The 21,251-nt window shown below is 33.7% G+C and overlaps 1 long non-coding RNA gene across 1 annotated transcript in view; it reads left to right on the forward strand.

Annotated features, from left to right (window-relative positions):
* LOC140046073 (uncharacterized) overlaps positions 1 to 14,006 on the forward strand; it is an 80,569-nt gene extending 66,563 nt beyond the window's left edge. Inside the window, exons 2-3 of the long non-coding RNA XR_011844729.1 lie at positions 10,275 to 10,460; positions 13,920 to 14,006. This is a non-coding gene — a long non-coding RNA (uncharacterized lncRNA). The remainder of the gene's footprint in view (positions 1 to 10,274; positions 10,461 to 13,919) is intronic.
* The last annotated feature ends 7,245 nt before the right edge of the window (positions 14,007 to 21,251 follow it).

Genomic DNA, 21,251 nt, shown 5'->3' on the forward strand with positions numbered 1-21,251 from the left:
GCAGGTTACATATTGGTGGTATATTCTGAGCACTTTACCAAGCTTGTGTTGGTTGAAATCGCCCAATATGAGCCTGGGTGCATCAGGTGACAATGTCTCCAACTTGTGCGTATTTTCAGACAAGATTTCAGCTGCTCGTGTAGAATTAGCCTTTGGGTGTATATACACAACTGTAACAAATAACTGTGGAAATTCCCGCGGACAATAGAATGGTCTCAGTGAAATTGTCAACAATTCAATATCAGGTGTACATTGCTTATCGCGAACAATAGTTATGTTGCACCATCGTTTGTTTACAAATAAGCATACACCACCGCCAATGTCTTTTCCGGATTGTTTTGTCCTATCTCCTCGAATTAGGGTGAATCCATCAATTTTGACACTTTCATTAAGGACATTTTCGCTCAACCACGTTTCTGTAAAACATAATAGATTGGCTTCTCTAAAAACCCTATCATATCGAATATTTGTCCAAACCTCATCCATTTTATTTTTTAATGACCGAACGTTTGCCAAAACAATTGTTGGCAAGGGTAAGCGATATTTATTTTTCCTTATCCTCTGTCTTTCTCCTCCTTTCTTACCCCTCTTTCTTCTTTTATGTCTGCTATTATTGTCGTAGTTGTTTCCTTTGCTAATTATATCTAGGCTTAGGCGTGTTACATCTTGTATTGTGTCGCTCTTCGATCTAAGGCTTAGCAGCGCTTCCCTGCTGTAGACCAGTCTACCGTGACCGATACCATCGACGCTAACACAAAAAACACAACATCGTATGAACAGTAAAAGTGACAAAACTCCACAAACCACGTAATTAGATCCACAATACATTCTTACAAGTGTCAATCAACAAGATTACTCCAAAAAAGTTACTAATTTAACAAAAATCGAATTTAGATCACAACAAGAATCCAGCCTTAGACATCGCCACTGAGCAGCGCCAGGTATTCATTGTGAATACCTGTTTTAACACCCACTTAGCGTATGTGGACTTGTATCAGAATGGATGACACAATTGCAGTAAATGCATAACTAAACAATTAGTTAATGATATGACTAGAAACCTACTTAAACAAATTAATTTCAAAAAAATAAAAGTTACAGTTATTTGGCAAATATAATTTGTTATAAACTAGAAATCTAGTTAGTCAACAGCAAAGTAAAAGATTAGGTCTCTTTAGAATACAGTGTGTGGTATTATGTTTGGACACTAAGAAAACTAGAAAGACACTCCGAGAGTGCATACCTCCGCCTACTGTGAAATTCTCCTACATAAGATTTCTCCGGTAAAAAAGAAATATATATATTATATTTGTGTGTGTCTAAATGCTGTTTGTGATTTAGGCTAATTTCACTACACTAGATGGCACGCTCGCTTCGCTCGCGTACCATCTAGGTCGTGCCCACAGATGGTTCTCGAATACACAGTATTTCCAGCGAGAAAAAAATGGAGATTTCAAGTGTACGTACCGCAGGACTATAATACATTGTCGTTTACAGAAACGAATAAATATACACAATGATTTATGTAGTCAACCAAAATTAGCACCCTGGGAATTACTTCCGAGAGAGAGAGAGAAACAAAATGAGTCAAAATTTTTTATTTGGACTCATTTAAACAAACCCAATTTGTGTTTTGTATGTAACATTAAGGGTTGAGGGATGGGGGAAGAAGATAGGTACAAAGAGGAAACATTTTAAAATATATTCTTATCCACTCAGTAATGAAATATTGTTTTTAATGTGTTATAGGCCTATAAATAATATACCACTAAATACAGTAAAACATTTACGATTTGATACGGTACTTTGTTAAAACTCTCACTGTCATAGTCGATTGAAATAGTAAAGTACATGTAACGATACACCACTACAACGTTTATATATTTTTAAATTATTAATTAATACAAACGTTGAGAAGCAACTGTCAGTAATAACGTTTATTTATTTGTATATTATATGTTTATAATCTAACAGTAGGGCCTACCCACACTCACAGTAATAAAGTTTATTTGTATATATTTTTATATTACATCTAAAGCTCGAGTCCCACGATCGGGTTTTTTCTTCCGTCTTCCAAAGGGACTTGTATTGATTGATAGGACGTCAGGAGAAGAGTGTTGCAATCCCACAGTCATTTCTTCACTTGGTCACTAATGACCTACTTTTTGAATAGAATGTCATAAGCTTGCAATTTAGGGACAATCTTTGTATATTGTAGGTATTCAAGGATTGACCTTGTCAACCATTGTGTAAATACTTTCTCTGCTCTCTGCTTTGCTATTCTATTTATCATTTAGAATTCAATTGTGATATTGTATTCTTAATACAAATCAAAATGGATTTAGTGTTACTTTCGAAAGTTTTGATCATTTTGTATATGGTAAGAGAACTAAATAAACGCAAGCAGAAGAAAAAACGATTGCAAAAGAAACGCAGTGTGTGGGTGAAAACATGGATACAGCGGCAAAAATCCCATGGAGCATACCATGATTTAATAAAGGAACTGGAAGTAGAAGACATAGAAAAATATAATAATTTTATCTATAATTATATATAAATATATAATATATTATGACTTTTAATAACACTTTATAATCTTTGTATTCCATTCAACTCCTAACTAAAGTTATTTCAGGTATCTATAATCAAAAGATATATAGTGAACTATATTATATCTCTCTGCTACAATATTCAGATGTTGATCCCTACCAAGCCAAATTCCTGCCCATCTGATTGGCTATTGGTGTAAAAAACTGGTGTCAGTTTCGTTAATAATAGGACATGCACTAAAACTTATAAGTCACTATTTTCTCTCTTTTATACACAAGGGAGCAGTTAAAATAATAGATTTGACCCTAAAGGTGACTGGAAACAGGCACTTTCCATCAATCAATACAGTGTCCCTTTGGAAGACTGAAGAAAAAACCCGATCGTGGGACTCGAGCTTTAACAGTACCAACACTCACAGTAAGAAATTTGCGATTCAAATTGCCATCAAAAGTGGTTAATACCTTAACAGTATTGTACAGCATTGCAATACTATTTATGTTTATTCTCCAAGGGGGCCCATAAATCTAAATCTATACCTCTATGGTTAAACCAAATAATTTGGAATGTTTATTTGTATATTATATGTTTATAATCTAACAGTAGGGCCTACCCACACTCACAGTAATAAAGTTTATTTGTATATATTTTTATATTACATCTAACAGTACCAACACTCACAGTAAGAAATTTGCGATTCAAATTGCGATCAAAAGTGGTTAATACCTTAACAGTATTGTACAGCATTGCAATACTATTTTTGTTTATTCTCCAAGGGGGCCCATAAATCTAAATCTATACCTCTATGGTTAAACCAAATAATTTGGAATGTTCCATTCATCACAAATCAATACATTTGTAAAAACGTATATTAAATGTATCAAAATAGTATTTTTTAAAGAAAATCGGCCTGTCTTCAACATTATGATGCTGTACTCGAACTGTTCAACCGGTTTTCAGCTATTAAAAACAATTATCGTAGGAGGAGATAGGAAAATGCGAAGCCTCCTCGCATTTTTGTGGCGGGTATTTTTCAAGATGGACATCCATTAGACAGTGTATACCACGATCGGAAAACACCCCTATTTGGGGCAAATCGTTGAACCTAAATTCGTTTTAACCGTCAATAACTAATTATCTAACTTAATTTAATTAGTAAACAGGGTTACATCAGGTGGTTAAAATCAGTACCGAAAGTACGAACCAACTTTATATACCATCGAGTAAAAATTCTAGAAGTAAGGCGCGATTTACCGAATTTTGCCCTTACGTAAATTTATATATAGAAGCATGTGTATGCGAGTTTGGTTTAATGGCTATGTAACAAGTCTTTCAATTAACAATAGCTTCAGTTGACTAACAATAGAACAGCAACGCGAAAATCAAACGAGTGAATTTGAAAAGAAATAGGTTTTTTAAACTACTCGCATCAAAAAACGTTGTACAAAAATGAAGTTTTTTGGAAAAGTAGTTCTCGAGAAAATGCAATTTTAGTTTATTTGTTACTTTAAGACTGCTCGCCGGCTTTTGGAAAATTCTGTCCTATCTTTTAACACTAGCAGGTCTGAATAGTATACTAAAAAAGTGTTCCAGAATTGGGACCATGGTCCCAAATGGTCCCAACATTTAGTGGAATGGTCCTTGACCACATATCTATCCGTATATTCATTTTGGTAAAGATCTTGTAATTACTTTTTGAGTAATCCTGCTAACAAACAAACAAACAGACAGACAAACAAACCCAGGCGATCGATTACATATACCTCCTTGGCGGAGGTAAACAAGTTTTTATGGAAAATCTTTATAGCCTAAATACTTTTGGGGAATTAGAAGGTGATCCATGCAAACTACACAAGTTTAGAAGAAAATAAAATGCAAAGGCTTTGCCACTATGGCTATGTCGAAAAACACCCTTATGACATTTTCTTTAAAGAAATTTAATTTCTTAATTGTAGAAACAAACCCATTTTGAGTAAGAAATAGAAAAATGTGAAACTAGAGAAATAAAAGAGGATAAATTATGTTTTTTAATAATTTTTCTGTATAAACATACCCAATGTTTGACAATTTTATAGCTAAAACAATTTTTGTCAGATATTTTTCTTATGAAAAAAAGTACTGTAATTGTTCAGTAAGAGTTGATCAGGAATTGTGTTTCATTTCGGAATCCTTTTAGCCATGTTTGTTTTTGTACTTGAGAAAAATGTTATGCAGATTGTCAACAAGCTTAAAACATTGAGAAAAACAAGGGGCCTGATTATTATTAATGACCGTTGTTTGCCTGTTGCCCCTAGATACAGCCAAACAAATCCTATCAAAATCATTATCGTCAGTTTAATATTAACTTTGTATTTAAACAAAAGATAAAGTAAAAATCATCTGATTGTTTGAAACATGTATAAAGGTTATACAAATGTTTGGTTATTGCTTTATGATCCATTTATTAATAGACTAAAATGCACTGCTTCCTCAGGGCTGTTAGTCAGGGTATTTGTGTGGGGTATTGTACTACCTTACTTTATGATCCATTTATTAATAGACTAAAATGCACTGCTTCCCCAGGGCTGTTAGACAGGGTATTTGTGTGGGGTATTGTACTACCTTACTTTATGATCCATTTATTAATAGACTAAAATGCACTGCTTCCTCAGGGCTGTTAGTCAGGGTATTTGTGTGGGGTATTGTACTACCTTACTTTATGATCCATTTATTAATAGACTAAAATGCACTGCTTCCCCAGGGCTGTTAGTCAGGGTATTTGTGTGGGGTATTGTACTACCTTACTTTATGATCCATTTATTAATAGACTAAAATGCACTGCTTCCCCAGGGCTGTTAGTCAGGGTATTTGTGTGGGGTATTGTACTACCTTACTTTATGATCCATTTATTAATAGACTAAAATGCACTGCTTCCCCAGGGCTGTTAGTCAGGGTATTTGTGTGGGGTATTGTACTACATTACTTTATGATCCATTTATTAATAGACTAAAATGCACTGCTTCCCCAGGGCTGTTAGTCAGGGTATTTGTGTGGGGTATTGTACTACCTTACTTTATGATCCATTTATTAATAGACTAAAATGCACTGCTTCCCCAGGGCTGTTAGTCAGGGTATTTGTGTGGGGTATTGTACTACCTTACTTTATGATCCATTTATTAATAGACTAAAATGCACTGCTTCCCCAGGGCTGTTAGTCAGGGTACTTGTGTGGGGTATTGTACTACCTTACTTTATGATCCATTTATTAATAGACTAAAATGCACTGCTTCCTCAGGGCTGTTAGTCAGGGTATTTGTGTGGGGTATTGTACTACCTTACTTTATGATCCATTTATTAATAGACTAAAATGCACTGCTTCCCCAGGGCTGTTAGTCAGGGTATTTGTGTGGGGTATTGTACTACCTTACTTTATGATCCATTTATTAATAGACTAAAATGCACTGCTTCCCCATGGCTGTTAGTCAAGGGTACTTGTGTGGGGTATTGTACTACCTTACTTTATGATCCATTTATTAATAGACTAAAATGCACTGCTTCCCCAGGGCTGTTAGTCAGGGTACTTGTGTGGGGTATTGTACTACCTTACTTTATGATCCATTTATTAATAGACTAAAATGCACTGCTTCCCCAGGGCTGTTAGTCAGGGTATTTGTGTGGGGTATTGTACTACCTTACTTTATGATCCATTTATTAATAGACTAAAATGCACTGCTTCCCCAGGGCTGTTAGTCAGGGTATTTGTGTGGGGTATTGTACTACCTTACTTTATGATCCATTTATTAACAGACTAAAATGCACTGCTTCCCCAGGGCTGTTAGTCAGGGTATTTGTGTGGGGTATTGTACTACCTTACTTTATGATCCATTTATTAATAGACTAAAATGCACTGCTTCTCCAGGGCTGTTAGTCAGGGTATTTGTGTGGGGTATTGTACTACCTTTACTTTATGATCCATTTATTAATAGACTAAAATGCACTGCTTCCCCAGGGCTGTTAGTCAGGGTATTTGTGTGGGGTATTGTACTACCTTACTTTATGATCCATTTATTAATAGACTAAAATGCACTGCTTCCCCCAGGGCTGTTAGTCAGGGTATTTGTGTGGGGTATTGTACTACCTTACTTTATGATCCATTTATTAATAGACTAAAATGCACTGCTTCCCCAGGGCTGTTAGACACAGGGCATTTGTGTGGGGTATTGTACTACCTTACTTTATGATCCATTTATTAATAGACTAAAATGCACTGCTTCCCAGCAGGGCTGTTAGTCAGGGTATTTGTGTGGGGTATTGTACTACCTTACTTTATGATCCATTTATTAATAGACTAAAATGTACTGCTTCCCCAGGGCTGTTAGTCAGGGTATTTGTGTGGGGTATTGTACTACCTTACTTTATGATCCATTTATTAATAGACTAAAATGTACTGCTTCCCCAGGGCTGTTAGTCAGGGTATTTGTGTGGGGTATTGTACTACCTTACTTTATGATCCATTTATTAATAGACTAAAATGCACTGCTTCCCCAGGGCTGTTAGTCAAGGTATTTGTGTGGGGTATTGTACTACCTTACTTTATGATCCATTTATTAATAGACTAAAATGCACTGCTTCCCCAGGGTTGTTAGTCAGGGTATTTGTGTGGGGTATTGTACTACCTTACTTTATGATCCATTTATTAATAGACTAAAATGCACTGCTTCCCAGCAGGGCTGTTAGTCAGGGTATTTGTGTGGGGTATTGTACTACCTTACTTTATGATCCATTTATTAATAGACTAAAATGTACTGCTTCCCCAGGGCTGTTAGTCAGGGTATTTGTGTGGGGTATTGTACTACCTTACTTTATGATCCATTTATTAATAGACTAAAATGTACTGCTTCCCCAGGGCTGTTAGTCAGGGTATTTGTGTGGGGTATTGTACTACCTTACTTTATGATCCATTTATTAATAGACTAAAATGCACTGCTTCCCCAGGGCTGTTAGTCAGGGTATTTGTGTGGGGTATTGTACTACTGTACCTTACTTTATGGTCCATTTATTAATAGACTAAAATGAATTGCTTCCCAGCAAGGCTGTTAGTCAGGGTATTTGTGTGTGGTATTGTACTACCTTACTTTATGATCCATTTATTAATAGACTAAAATGCACTGCTTCCCCAGGGCTGTTAGTCAGGGTATTTGTGTGGGGTATTGTACTACCTTACTTTATGATCCATTTATTAATAGACTAAAATGTACTGCTTCCCCAGGGCTGTTAGTCAGGGTATTTGTGTGGGGTATTGTACTACCTTACTTTATGATCCATTTATTAATAGACTAAAATGTACTGCTTCCCCAGGGCTGTTAGTCAGGGTATTTGTGTGGGGTATTGTACTACCTTACTTTATGATCCATTTATTAATAGACTAAAATGCACTGCTTCCACAAGGCTGTTAGACAGGGTATTTGTGTGGGGTATTGTACTACCTTACTTTATGATCCATTTATTAATAGATTAAAATGCACTGCTTCCCCAGGGCTGTTAGTCAGGGTATTTGTGTGGGGTATTGTACTACCTTACTTTATGATCCATTTATTAATAAACTAAAATGCACTGCTTTCCCAGGGCTGTTAGTCAGGGTATTTGTGTGGGGTATTGTACTACCTTACTTTATGATCCATTTATTAATAGACTAAAATGCACTGCTTCCCCAGGGCTGTTAGTCAGGGTATTTGTGTGGAGTATTGTACTACCTTACTTTATGATCCATTTATTAATAGACTAAAATGCACTGCTTCCCCAGGGCTGTTAGTCAAGGGTATTTGTGTGGGGTATTGTACTACCTTACTTTATGATCCATTTATTAATAGACTAAAATGCACTGCTTCCCCAGGGCTGTTAGTCAGGGTATTTGTGTGGGGTATTGTACTACCTTACTTTATGATCCATTTATTAATAGACTAAAATGCACTGCTTCCCCAGGGCTGTTAGTCAGGGTATTTGTGTGGGGTATTGTACTACCTTACTTTATGATACATTTATTAATAGACTAAAATGCACTGCTTCCCCAGGGCTGTTAGTCAGGGTATTTGTGTGGGGTATTGTACTACCTTACTTTATGATCCATTTATTAATAGACTAAAATGCACTGCTTCCCCAGGGCTGTTAGTCAAGGGTACTTGTGTGGGGTATTGTACTACCTTACTTTATGATCCATTTATTAATAGACTAAAATGCACTGCTTCCCCATGGCTGTTAGTCAAGGGTACTTGTGTGGGGTATTGTACTACCTTACTTTATGATCCATTTATTAATAGACTAAAATGCACTGCTTCCCCAAGGCTGTTAGTCAGGGTATTTGTGTGGGGTATGCAGTAATACGATAGTTTAGTTTAGTTCTGTAGTTATAATGCTTTATATTTCACATGACAGAAGATTGTAAAAATCTGTTGAATCAGTAAGTTTGTCTAACCTGCATAACATAATACCACACTCTTTTTGGTAGAAATACACCAGGAGTAGATCCAGGATTTAGAGGGGACGGCTAATAATAGACTGGGGAAAGAAGCCTAGAGAAAGAAGCCTAGGCCCCATGGTTCTAATCAAAATTTTAAAATGTCCTCTTTCGCCATGCTTTTATAAAGTCTCCCACCATTTAATTTTTATGATTTCGGACCTCCACATACTAAAATGGCAGTGCGAAATAACACTTTTGGTTTTTAATAATAAATGATATAATTATTAAATAAAGAATTGTTTATCTCATAATAAATATATTTAATTTAAAATAAAGTTCTGTTCTTATTATCCATAATTGTTATTTTAAAATATTTTGTATAAAGCTGGTAGATTGCTCACAATAAAATACAGACAGTAGTTTTTGTTTCATTATGCAAAAATATGATTTTTTTTAAATTAATAATTTTTTTTAAATTAATAATTTATAATTAGGTGATACATTTAATATCTATAGCTTCTAGTGCATTCTTTATACAAATACCAATTTCTGATAAATAAAATGAATGTGATGTGAAGTAGGATTGGCTTTCCCATGGATATCTTTTTTCCTTCTTGATATACCTTAGTACCAATAATTAACCAGTATATAGGCCAATAAATAATATTATCAATAATATTATCACAACATAAAATGGCATAGTAGGCCTCTATTAACCAAACAGAGCCTCCTAATTAGCCTTAATATAAATTGTTTTTTATACCTAAACAATTCCTGGTAATCAAAATACACATTATTATCCTAAAGCACAAAATATTATTAACAAATATAGCCACGACACTTTATTAATTTTATTTAATCAGCAAAGCATCTATTATGAATTAAAAATACACATAGTTATGTGATGTTTTGTTCCAAAATCAATAAATCTTATAGTGTACAGTACAAGCGCAAGCAAGTACTTCTGTACACTTTGCACATCAATAATTCACCATCAAATATGCAATTACATTTTTAAAAATATAAGAAAACGTTTAAAGTATTTGTTGCTCCTAATCTATACTTTACATGGATTAATGGAGATAATTTTGAAAAAGTTTGAACTGTATATCACTTGACTTTGAAGTTTAACCCAATGTTGTGACTCTTTGTATATGGCACTAGCTCCGCTCATAATTCATTCGTTTGCATTGGTCGAATATGAATTATGATATCTTCCTAACACTATCTTTGTTTAAATGAAGTTTGCAAACGATAGATAGGTAAACAAGACTTATATTTTCTATTATAGGCTAGCATGCAAGATTGATTAGGAAGTCATGTGATGCACAGAAGCAGTGACAATTATAAACACCTTATAGTCAAGTAGCGTGTTTATGTAGAGCTTTTCAGTCGAACTGATTTACCAGTGGATGGAGGATTGTTTCCAGGGTAGGGTACCAACAATTGTGTTGTTCAGATTCAGTTGTATTGTAGTGTGAGTTTTTATATTATTTTTACAGAATATTTAATTTGACTTTACAGAATTGTGCTTTGTTTTATGACAATTACAGGAATAGCAATACTTTGTTTGGAAATGTTGGTTTATGGCAACCCAGTTGCATCCATTGAAAGTGTTTTCTGACTATTTTATTTTTACTGTACAGCAAAAATTGCAATACAATAAAATTACAGATTTTAATTCGAAATTCAGAGGCTTAAAAGCTAATCTTGGTGCACACACTACAAGGGTGATAACTATCTTTTGCTCAAATTCTGCCTATGTTATCACTTACCTTTCAGGCCTTTCGTTTAATAGCACATGAATTGTTCAATAAACTTGAGTTAAAAGGTAATTTCAAACCTACTAATGTCTGTTACAAAGGTCACAGAAGTTAGGCTGCTGAATATCTTTGAACAAAACATGTCTGACGTGAAAATAAAAAAAGGTATATTAGTCTGATAGTACAGTGATACGCCCGTATTCTTTAAACCAGACTGTAGTCGTAGTTCGAACTTCGACTTCAAAAAGTCCTAGTACGAGCTACGGTCTCAAGCCCCCCTTGCCAGGGAGACTAGCTTTCCCACCAAATTTTTGTCGGGGAATATAATATACACATTGTTCACGTTCACTTCGTAGCTTCAGCACCTAGAAAACCGCGACGTTCAATTGACCGTGAGTACGTCAGAGGACTATTATTATGCCCTATGCATTCATTATTGCTAGCGATCTAACTACTAAACAATAGGAATGCACTTGTCTGGCCTTTGTACGAATCGTTCGCGTTACTTTGTGTACTGTGTATCGACGTACGCTACAGCAAAAACAAGTTATGTTAATTATTCGTATGTTCACCAATTTTTTAATTTACAATTAACCCTCTGTACCGTGGGACACCTAAAATAAATATTTCATACATTACTAAACAAAAAACATGCTATTTTCGCTTAGCCAACAACATCTTATTATAGTTTAGTTATTAAGTTTTTAATGTCCTGTATGTCATGAACTTCTCACCATACTCAAAGTCCAGATGGTAAGCATACATACTTACGAGGTATACTGATTTTCGCGACTGAAAATGGTCTACGCTTGCGGACACACACCACCCACCCACCCCAATTAACCACTTTTTTAAGCCTCTAGGCCCGATGTTTTCAAATTATAAGATGCAATTTTTGAAGACCTGCAGGTCTAGTTTACAAAATTTTCTTAGGTACTTATAAATTTCATTTCATATTTTGAAGCACAATAAGTGCATTTTCCAGGACCTATAACAGCTCTAATTTTCAAAAATGTCTTAGCTCAGTTCCTGCCTGTGGGTACGTTTTACATTTGTGTATATTTTCTATGCTACAATATACTCGATAAATATAGGCATATTTTGAACTTTAAAGGTCACTTCATTTTTAAAATTGAAATGGATTGCCACAGTCATCATTGCGCATCGGTTTTTTGCACGCAGTATTTTATTTATGCATTATGAAAAATGGAAAAAGTGGCTACCCTAAATCTGATTAAAATTGCCTCAAATGACGCTAGAACGCGTTGCTTCCGTGGGCTTTGCCCTCTAGACTCCCTGGCGGCCCCCTTGCACCCAGCCTAGAGAGAGATTAACAACATTTTTGACCAAATAACTGATATGTTTTTCTGATAGTGATACTCACAATTGCCTAGAGGGATGTTTTTGCTGTTTTTTTGGGGTTTAAAGTAAAGTGGGCCAAACTGAATGGCAGCCATTTGTTGTGTATTAATTAAAGAAAAGTCATAATTGCCGTTTGGGAAAATGAATCCACAAAACAATGTTTCCAGTTGTTGATCTGTCAATCAATTATTATGAACAAAATAATTTTTTAAATATTTAAAGATGAGACCATGGCCAGTTTAATATCAACTTGGTGATAAACTTAGATTTTACAATCGTACAATGTACACAATAGGCTTTATTTGTTTAACAAGTATAACAGTTTAAAAATCTAAAGTATAATATGTTGTAATGCTAGCACAGGAGTCATCTTCATTCAGTAACGCCAACATACAGGTCATCTTCATGCAGTAACACCAGCATACAGGTCATCTTCATTCAGTAACACCAGCATACAGTTCATCTTCATTCAGTAACACCATCATACAGGTCATCTTCATTCAGTAACACCAGCATACAGGTCATCTTTATTCAGTAACACTGGCATACAGGTCATCTTCATTCAGTAACACCAGCATACAGGTCATCTACATTCAGTAACACCAGCATACAGGTCATCTTCATTCAGTAACACCAGCATACAGGTCATCTCTTCATTCATTAACACCAGCATACAGGTCATCTCTTCATTCAGTAACACCAGCATACAGGTCATCTTCATTCAGTAACACCAGCATACAGGTCATCTTCATTCAGTAACACTGGCATACAGGTCATCTTCATTCAGTAACACCAGCATACAGGTCATCTTCATTCAGTAACACCAGCATACAGGTCATCTTCATTCAGTAACACCAGCGTACAGGTCATCTTCATTCAGTAACACCAGCATACAGGTCATCTTCATTTATTAACACCAGCATACAGGTCATCTTCATTCAGTAACACCGGCATACAGGTCATCCTTTATTCAGTAACACCAGCATACAAGTCATCTTCATTCAGTATACACCAGCAAACAGGTCATCTTCATTCAGTAACGCCAGCATACAGGTCATCTTCATGTAGTAACACCAGCAAACAGGTCTTCTTCATTCAGTAACGCCAGCATACAGGTCATCTTCATTCAGTAACACTGGCATACAGGTCATCTTCATTCAGTAACACTGGCATACAGGTCATCTTCATTCAGTAACACCAGCATACAGGTTATCTACATTCAGTAACACCAGCATACAGGTCATCTTCATTCAGTAACACCAGCATACAGGTCATCTTCATTCAGTAACACCAGCATACAGGTCATCTTCATTCATTTACACCAGCATACAGGTCATCTTCATTCAGTAACACCGGCATACAGGTCATCTTCATTCAGTAACACCAGCATACAGGTCATCTTCATTCATTTACACCAGCATACAGGTCATCTTCATTCATTAACACCGGCATACAGGTCATCTTCATTCAGTAACACCAGCATACAGATCATCTTCATTCAGTAACACCAGAATACAGGTCATCTTCATTCAGTAACACTGACATACAGGTCATCTTCATTCAGTAACACCAGCATACAGATTATCTTCATTCAGTAACACCAGAATACAGGTCATCTTCATTCAGTAACACCAGAATACAGGTCATCTTCATTCAGTAATGCCAGCATACAGATCATCTTCATTCAGTAACACCAGCATACAGATCATCTTCATTCAGTAATGCCAGCATACAGATGCAATTTAATTGTCGTAGCCTTTAATGCAAAGGTTTCTGTCTGATTAATTATGTTTTACCTTTCATATTTTCAGAACAGAATGTGTAGGCTTACTTTTACACTAGAAGCTATCAGTATTAATAATTGTTAAATGAACACACTTTATTTTTGAAATGGAAAGGTACGTTTGTTTTTTATTTCAAATCCAACAAAAATAACTGTAACGGTTAAAAACAAATTAAAATGTTTGAATAGTTAGCAATACTTTAAAACTTTCTTAAAAGATTATGAAATCATAAATATTACAATTAAAGGGCTCATTCTCATCAAATATAATGATTATTTCCATCAATCATCATTTTCATAATATAATGTAATAATTCATTATTTCTTACATTTTAACAGGAACAAATTAGAAGAAGCTTTGTTGTACACGTGTGATTTGCAAACAATTAAACACATTTGTAAGACGCAACCAGATCTTGTGAAATCTATCAATGAGGTATTTAAAACAAGATGTACATTATTTTTATAATATTATCAAATAAGAAATTTAATTAAAGTTTAAAATTATAGAGATTGTAATTTTCTTTATTATTTATTATAACATTTTTTTATATAATGAATTACAATTATTTTGCAATATCACACTAATGATGTTGGTAAGACCTGCATGCACTGATTAACCACATTAGGCTAAAAATAATAATATAAATACACACTGATGATGGGGATAACCTGCATGTACTGATTAACCACATTAGGCTAAAAATAATAATATAAATACACACTGATGATGGAGGTATAACCTGCATGTACTGATTAACAACATTATGCTAAAAATAATAATATAAATACACACTGATGATAGGGGTATAACCTGCATGCACTGATTAACCACATTAGGCTAAAAATAATAATATAAATACACACTGATGATGGAGGTATAACCTGCATGTACTGATTAACCACTTTAGGCTAAAAATAATAATATAAATACACACTGATGATGGGGGTATAACATGCATGTACTGATTAACAACATTAGGCTAAAAATAATAATATAAATACACACTGATGATGGGGGTATAACCTGCATGCACTGATTAACAACATTAGGCTAAAAATAATAATATAAATACACACTGATGATGGGGGTATAACCTGCATGTACTGATTAACCACATTAGGCTAAAAATAATAATATAAATACACACTGATGATGGGGGTATAACCTGCATGCACTGATTAACCACATTAGGCTAAAAATAATAATATAAATACACACTGATAATGGGGGTATAACCTGCATGTACTGATTAACCACATTAGGCTAAAAATTATAATATAAATACACACTGATGGGTATGGCAAGCCTCAGCTGTCTGCAGTATTCGAAATATTATATTATTATATCATTTTCACGCTACATCACAAGAGAGGACTCAATCAGATATAAAGCAAGCAGCAATTTTAGGACTGAGAGACTGACGTTTTGCTAAAATGCATACTCGACTATAGTTTATAGGTCCCAGCTGCTGGACCCAAAAAACGTCTGGGAAAAGTGTCTATGAGGGCTCACGGTTGAACGATTTTGGATTCTTGCCCTTTGATTGGTTGACTTCAAGGCAAATGGTTTAACCTAAATTTGTTATCGTATCTAGCTTAACTTAATTATGATATTAATTTCATTGGGTGTTAAAAATCAGTACCAAAAGTATGTACCAACTTTCTCTTCCATTGAGTATAAATTCTAGAAGTTGCACTTAATTTACTGAAATTTCTCATTACTTATATGTAAATTCATTAAACTGCTTATTGGCCTCATATTGTTAACATCTAAACATTTGTTTGTACAATTTTATGAAATATGTATTTTATTAATGTTCAAATTTTGTGATTGATATTGTACAGTAAGTAGATTTTAATGATTACTTACATTAAGTAATAGGCTAACAATCACTAGATCTGATCCATGGTAATATATTATATTTTGTTTTCATTTTATCAATAATGATAATTAGGATTTTATCACATTATTTAGCAGTAATTGTTGTTGTTTGTATTTACAAAAAAAACCAATTTTACATAATGTCTGTTGTCAGTATTTATAAACTTCATTATGATTCCTTTCCAGAATGGGAACACGCCATTACATTCATATCTGGGGAGTGTATATACACCTACCTTAGAAATAGTGACATGTCTCATTCAGCATGGGACACCAGTAGCATTGCAAAATAAGGTAATGTACAGGGATTTGCTAGTGTAATAGGCTAATATTCTAAAGATATGCTGTGGTAGACCATTCTATTTTGTTATACTCATTTATCAATAATGATAATTAGGATTTTATCACATTATTTAGCAGTAATTGTTGTTGTTTGTATTAACAAAAAAACCCAATTTCACATAATGTCTGTTGTCAGTATTTATAAAACTTCATTATGATTCCTTTCCAGGATGGTGAGACTCCATTACATTCATATCTGGGGAGTCTAAGCCTATATCCACTTCCCTTAGAAATAGTGACGTGTCTCATTCAGCATGGGGCACCATTAGCATTGCAAAATAAGGTAATGTACAGGGATTTGCTAGTGTAATAGGCTAACATTCTATAGATCTACTGAAGTAAACCATTCAATGAGAGAAAAAAGTAAGCACATTAACAAAAATCAAATTTGATTAAAACAAACCAAATAAAAAAATAACTAAATAGTTATATATGATTTATGATAACTGATTTAAAGTGTACAGCTACCTATCATATAACATAAATCTTTAATTTTCTTAATGAACAATTTTTTTTATATATTCAGTTATTAATAAACAATTATTGACAATGGTCTAATTAATTGTAAATATGAAATAAAATGCGACAACTACTAAACAACTAAAAATGTTTATGTTAAAAAAATTAATAGAATCTGATTTTAATAAAAAATAATTATTAATTAATAACCTACTCCCTCCCTTACCTTACAAAAAATGCTTCTGTCAGTCTATCCAGCTAATTATAAACATGGCCTTAAACTGCATCTGGAGATCTTTTTCCAACCTAGGATATTTTTGTGCAAACATTTTGCCACAAAAGGAAGAGAAATGTAAATAATATTTAGCCTTTAGTTAGTGGTTTCCAAAATTTAAAATGTTTGAGCAATGCAATTTAAAAAAGAAAGCTAATATGAAATTATTCTGTTCAAACTGAATGCTTTAAGAACAGTTCCGTCTCTTATCTTATGACTTTTCGGGGAAAAATGACATTATTAAAGTTGCTATATAAAATTTGATACTAGTAAGTGTCAATAGATGGTTCTTAAATACATGACCTTTGATAAATAACTGAAAATTGCACTGTACACAAGGCAAATAAATACAGATATGATGGAATTTATGTAGTCAAATATAATTTTCATCCTGAGAATTACCTTAATTTTGTTTATTGCATGGCATTGTTCACCAAATTCCTGTCTTGGTACAATTGATGATGGGATGGTATAAGGCTTCATGATATGATATGATCTTCATCGAGGCAAATGATAAATTTGTTTTGATCGTCAATATAGTACACTGGTTTTCATTAGGTGTTAAAAATTAGTACCGAAAGTATGTACCAACTTTCTCTACCATTGGGTTAAAATTCTAGAAGTTGAACTTAATTTACAGAAATTTCCCATTACGTAAATTTATATATAAATTCATTAAACTGCTTTGTGGCCTCATATTTTTAATATCTAAACATTTGTTTGTACAATTTTATGAAATATTTATTTTATAACGTTCAAATTTTGTGATTGATATTGTACAGTAAGTAGATTTTAATGATTACTTACATTAAGTAATAGGCTAACAATCACTAGATCTGATCCATGGTAATATATTATATTTTGTTTTCATTTATCAATAATGATAATTAGGATTTTATCACATTATTTAGCAGTAATTGTTGTTGTTTATATTAACAAAAAACCCAATTTTACATAATGTCTGTTGTCAGTATTTATAAACTTCATTATGATTCCTTTCCAGGATGGTGAGACTCCATTACATTCATATCTGAGGAATGTATATAGAATACATAGCTTAGAAATAGTGACTTGTCTCATTCAGCATGGGACACCAGTAGCATTGCAAAATAAGGTAATGTACAGGAATTTGCTAGTGTAATAATAAGCTAACATTATATAGATATGCTGAAGTAAACCATTCTATGAGAGAAAAAAGTAAGCACATTAACAAAAATCAAATTTGATTAAAACAAACCAAATAAAAAAATAACTAAATAGTTATATATGATTTATGATAACTGATTTAAAGTGTACAGTTACCTATCATATAACATAAATCTTTAATTTTCTTAATGAACAAAAAAATCTATTTTTTTTTATATATTCAGTTATTAAATAACAATTATTGTCAACGGTCTAATTAATTGTAAATATGACGTAAATACTAAACAAATAAAAATATTTATGTTAAAAAAATTAATAGAATCTGATTTTAATAAAAAATAATTATTAATTAATAACCTACTCCCTCCCTTACCTTACAAAAAATGCTTCAGTCAGTGTATCCAGCTAATTATAAACATGGCCTTAAACTACATCTGGAGATCTTTTTCCAACCTAGGATCTTTTTATGCAAATATTTTGCCACAAAAGGAAGAGAAATGTAAATAATGTTTAGCCTTTTAGTTAGTGGTTTCCAAAATTTAAAATGTTTGAGCAATGCAATTTAAAAAAGAAAGCTAATATGAAATTATTCTTTTCAAACTGAATGCTTTAAGAACAGTTCCGTCTCTTATCTTGTGACTTGTTGGGGAAAAATGACATTATTAAAGTTGCTATATAAAATGTGATACTAGTAGTGCCAATAGATGCTCCTTAAATACATGACCTTTGGTAAATAACTGAAAATTGTTTAAGTACAAAGCAAATAAATACATATATGTTGGAATTTATGTTGTCAAATATAATTGTCATCCTGAGAATTAACTTAATTTTGTTCATTACATGTTATTGTTCACCAAATTCCTGTCTTGGTACATTTTATTATGAGATGGTATCAGACTTCATGATATGATTTTCATTAAGGCAAATGGTTTAAACTAAACTTGTTATCGTTAATATCGAACTTAGCCTAATTATGATATTGATTTCATTGGGTGTTAAAAATCAGTACCGAAAGTATTTACCAACTTTCTCTACCATTGAGTATAAATTCTAGAAGTTGCACTTAATTTACTGAAATTTCCCATTACCTAAATTTATATGTAAATTCATTAAACTGCTTATTGGTCTCATATTGTTAACATCTAAACATGTATTTGTACAATTTTATGAAATATGTATTTTATTAATGTTCAAATTTTGTGATTGATATTGTACAGTAAGTCGATTTTAATGATTACTTACATTAAGTAATAGGCTAACAATCACTAGATCTGATCCATGGTAATATATTATATTTTGTTTTCATTTTATCAATAATGATAATTAGGATTTTATCACATTATTTTGCAGTAATTGTTGTTGTTTGTATTTACAAAAAAAAAACAATTTCACATAATGTCTGTTGTCAGTATTTATAAACTTCATTATGATTCCTTTCCAGTCTGGTGACACTCTATTACATTCATATCTGGGGAGTGGATATAAACCTACCTTAGAAATAGTGACGTGTCTCATTCAGCATGGGGTACCATTAGCATTGGAAAATAAGGTAAATGTACAGGAATTTGCTAGTGTAATAGGCTAACATTATATAGATATGCTGAAGTAAACCATTCAATGAGAGAAAAAAGTAAGCACATTAACAAAAATCAAATTTGATTAAAACAAACCAAATAAAAATAGTTATATATGATTTATGATAACTGATTTAAAGTGTACAGTTACCTATCATATAACATAAATCTTTAATAATAATAAATGAAAACTTATATAGCGCCGGTATCCTCCACCCATGTGGCGCTCATGGCGCTTTGTGCATTAACAACGTGCGAGAACATCAGCGAATAGCGACGTCTTTAGGTTGGTCTTGAAACTGTTTAGACTAGTTGAGCATTTAACTGTTGCTGGTAAGCTGTTCCATACACTTGCGGCCGCAACGAAAAAAGATCTCTGACCCCACTGATTTTTCGCTCTACGCTCTTGAAGAAGGTTTTGTGACAATGATCGTAGGCCTCTGCGGGATGATTCGTAACGATCCACAAGGTCAGATAAATAAGCAGGAGCACTGTCATTTAGGATCTTGAATACAAACAACGCAAGTTTGTACTTAATACGTTGTTGAACAGGCAACCAATGCAAATCCATCAGGACAGGAGTTATGTGAGCGTTTGATTTTGTATAAGTTACAATTCTAGCTGCCATATTTTGCAAGCGCTGCAAACGTTGTATTTGAGATTTTGGTATGCCAAACAACAAGGCATTACCAATGTCAATTTTAGAAGTGACAAATGAGTGTACAATCAATTCAGCTGTTTTCTTGTTAAGATTACCGCGAATACGACCAAGGTTCCTAATCGATATGCATGCTGCTTTGGATACAGTTGTTATTTGTGCTTCCATAGTGAGATTACTATCCAGCATGATTCCCAGATTCCGGACCACCGATGAGGGAGCGATGTTAGAGTTTCCGATTCTGAAATGTGTGATGTTGATTTTGGAGATGTTACCTTTAGACCCGACGATAATAAACTCTGTCTTTCCATCATTCAACTTTAGGTAATTTGTTGTCATCCAATTGCGAACATCTTCTATACAGGCTTCCATCTTACTGATTGCTGCAGCAACATCCCTTTCCACTGGATTTACTGACACATAAATCTGTGTATCATCTGCATAGAAATGGAAATGTAGACTGTGTTTGCGAATAATGTCACCAAGGGGAAGCGTATAAATGGAAAACTGGCCAGGACCAATTACTGACCCCTGTGGTACACCATATTCCAGGCAAGCTTCATCTGAGAATGCATCATTGATACAGACTAGCTGACGTCTTCCTGTAAGATATGACTGGAACCAGTTAAGAGCAACACCATTTATGCCAATGCGATTTCTCAGACGGGTTATCAGTCTTCGGTGATCAACTGTATCAAACGCTGCTGACAAATCCAACAACACCAATAGCGTTATTTTCCCATCATTCATTCCTTGTAACAAATCATTCTGTACCTTTAAAAGGGAACTCTCCGTGCTATGACATGCACGATATGCCGACTGGTAATTCTCATTTAAATTATGCTTTTGAAGATATGGAGTAATGCGTGATGTCACTACACGCTCCAGAGTCTTTCCAAGAAAAGAAAGATTCGACACCGGGCGGTAATTTTTCAGCGTGTTATGATCCAAGTTTTGCTTTTTTATTAAAGGACGAACGTGAGCAATTTTCAGTTCATCTGGCACTATGCCGGTATTAAGAG

This window comes from Antedon mediterranea, chromosome 4, assembly GCF_964355755.1.
Source record: "Antedon mediterranea chromosome 4, ecAntMedi1.1, whole genome shotgun sequence".
Classification (NCBI taxonomy): Eukaryota; Metazoa; Echinodermata; class Crinoidea; order Comatulida; family Antedonidae; genus Antedon; species Antedon mediterranea.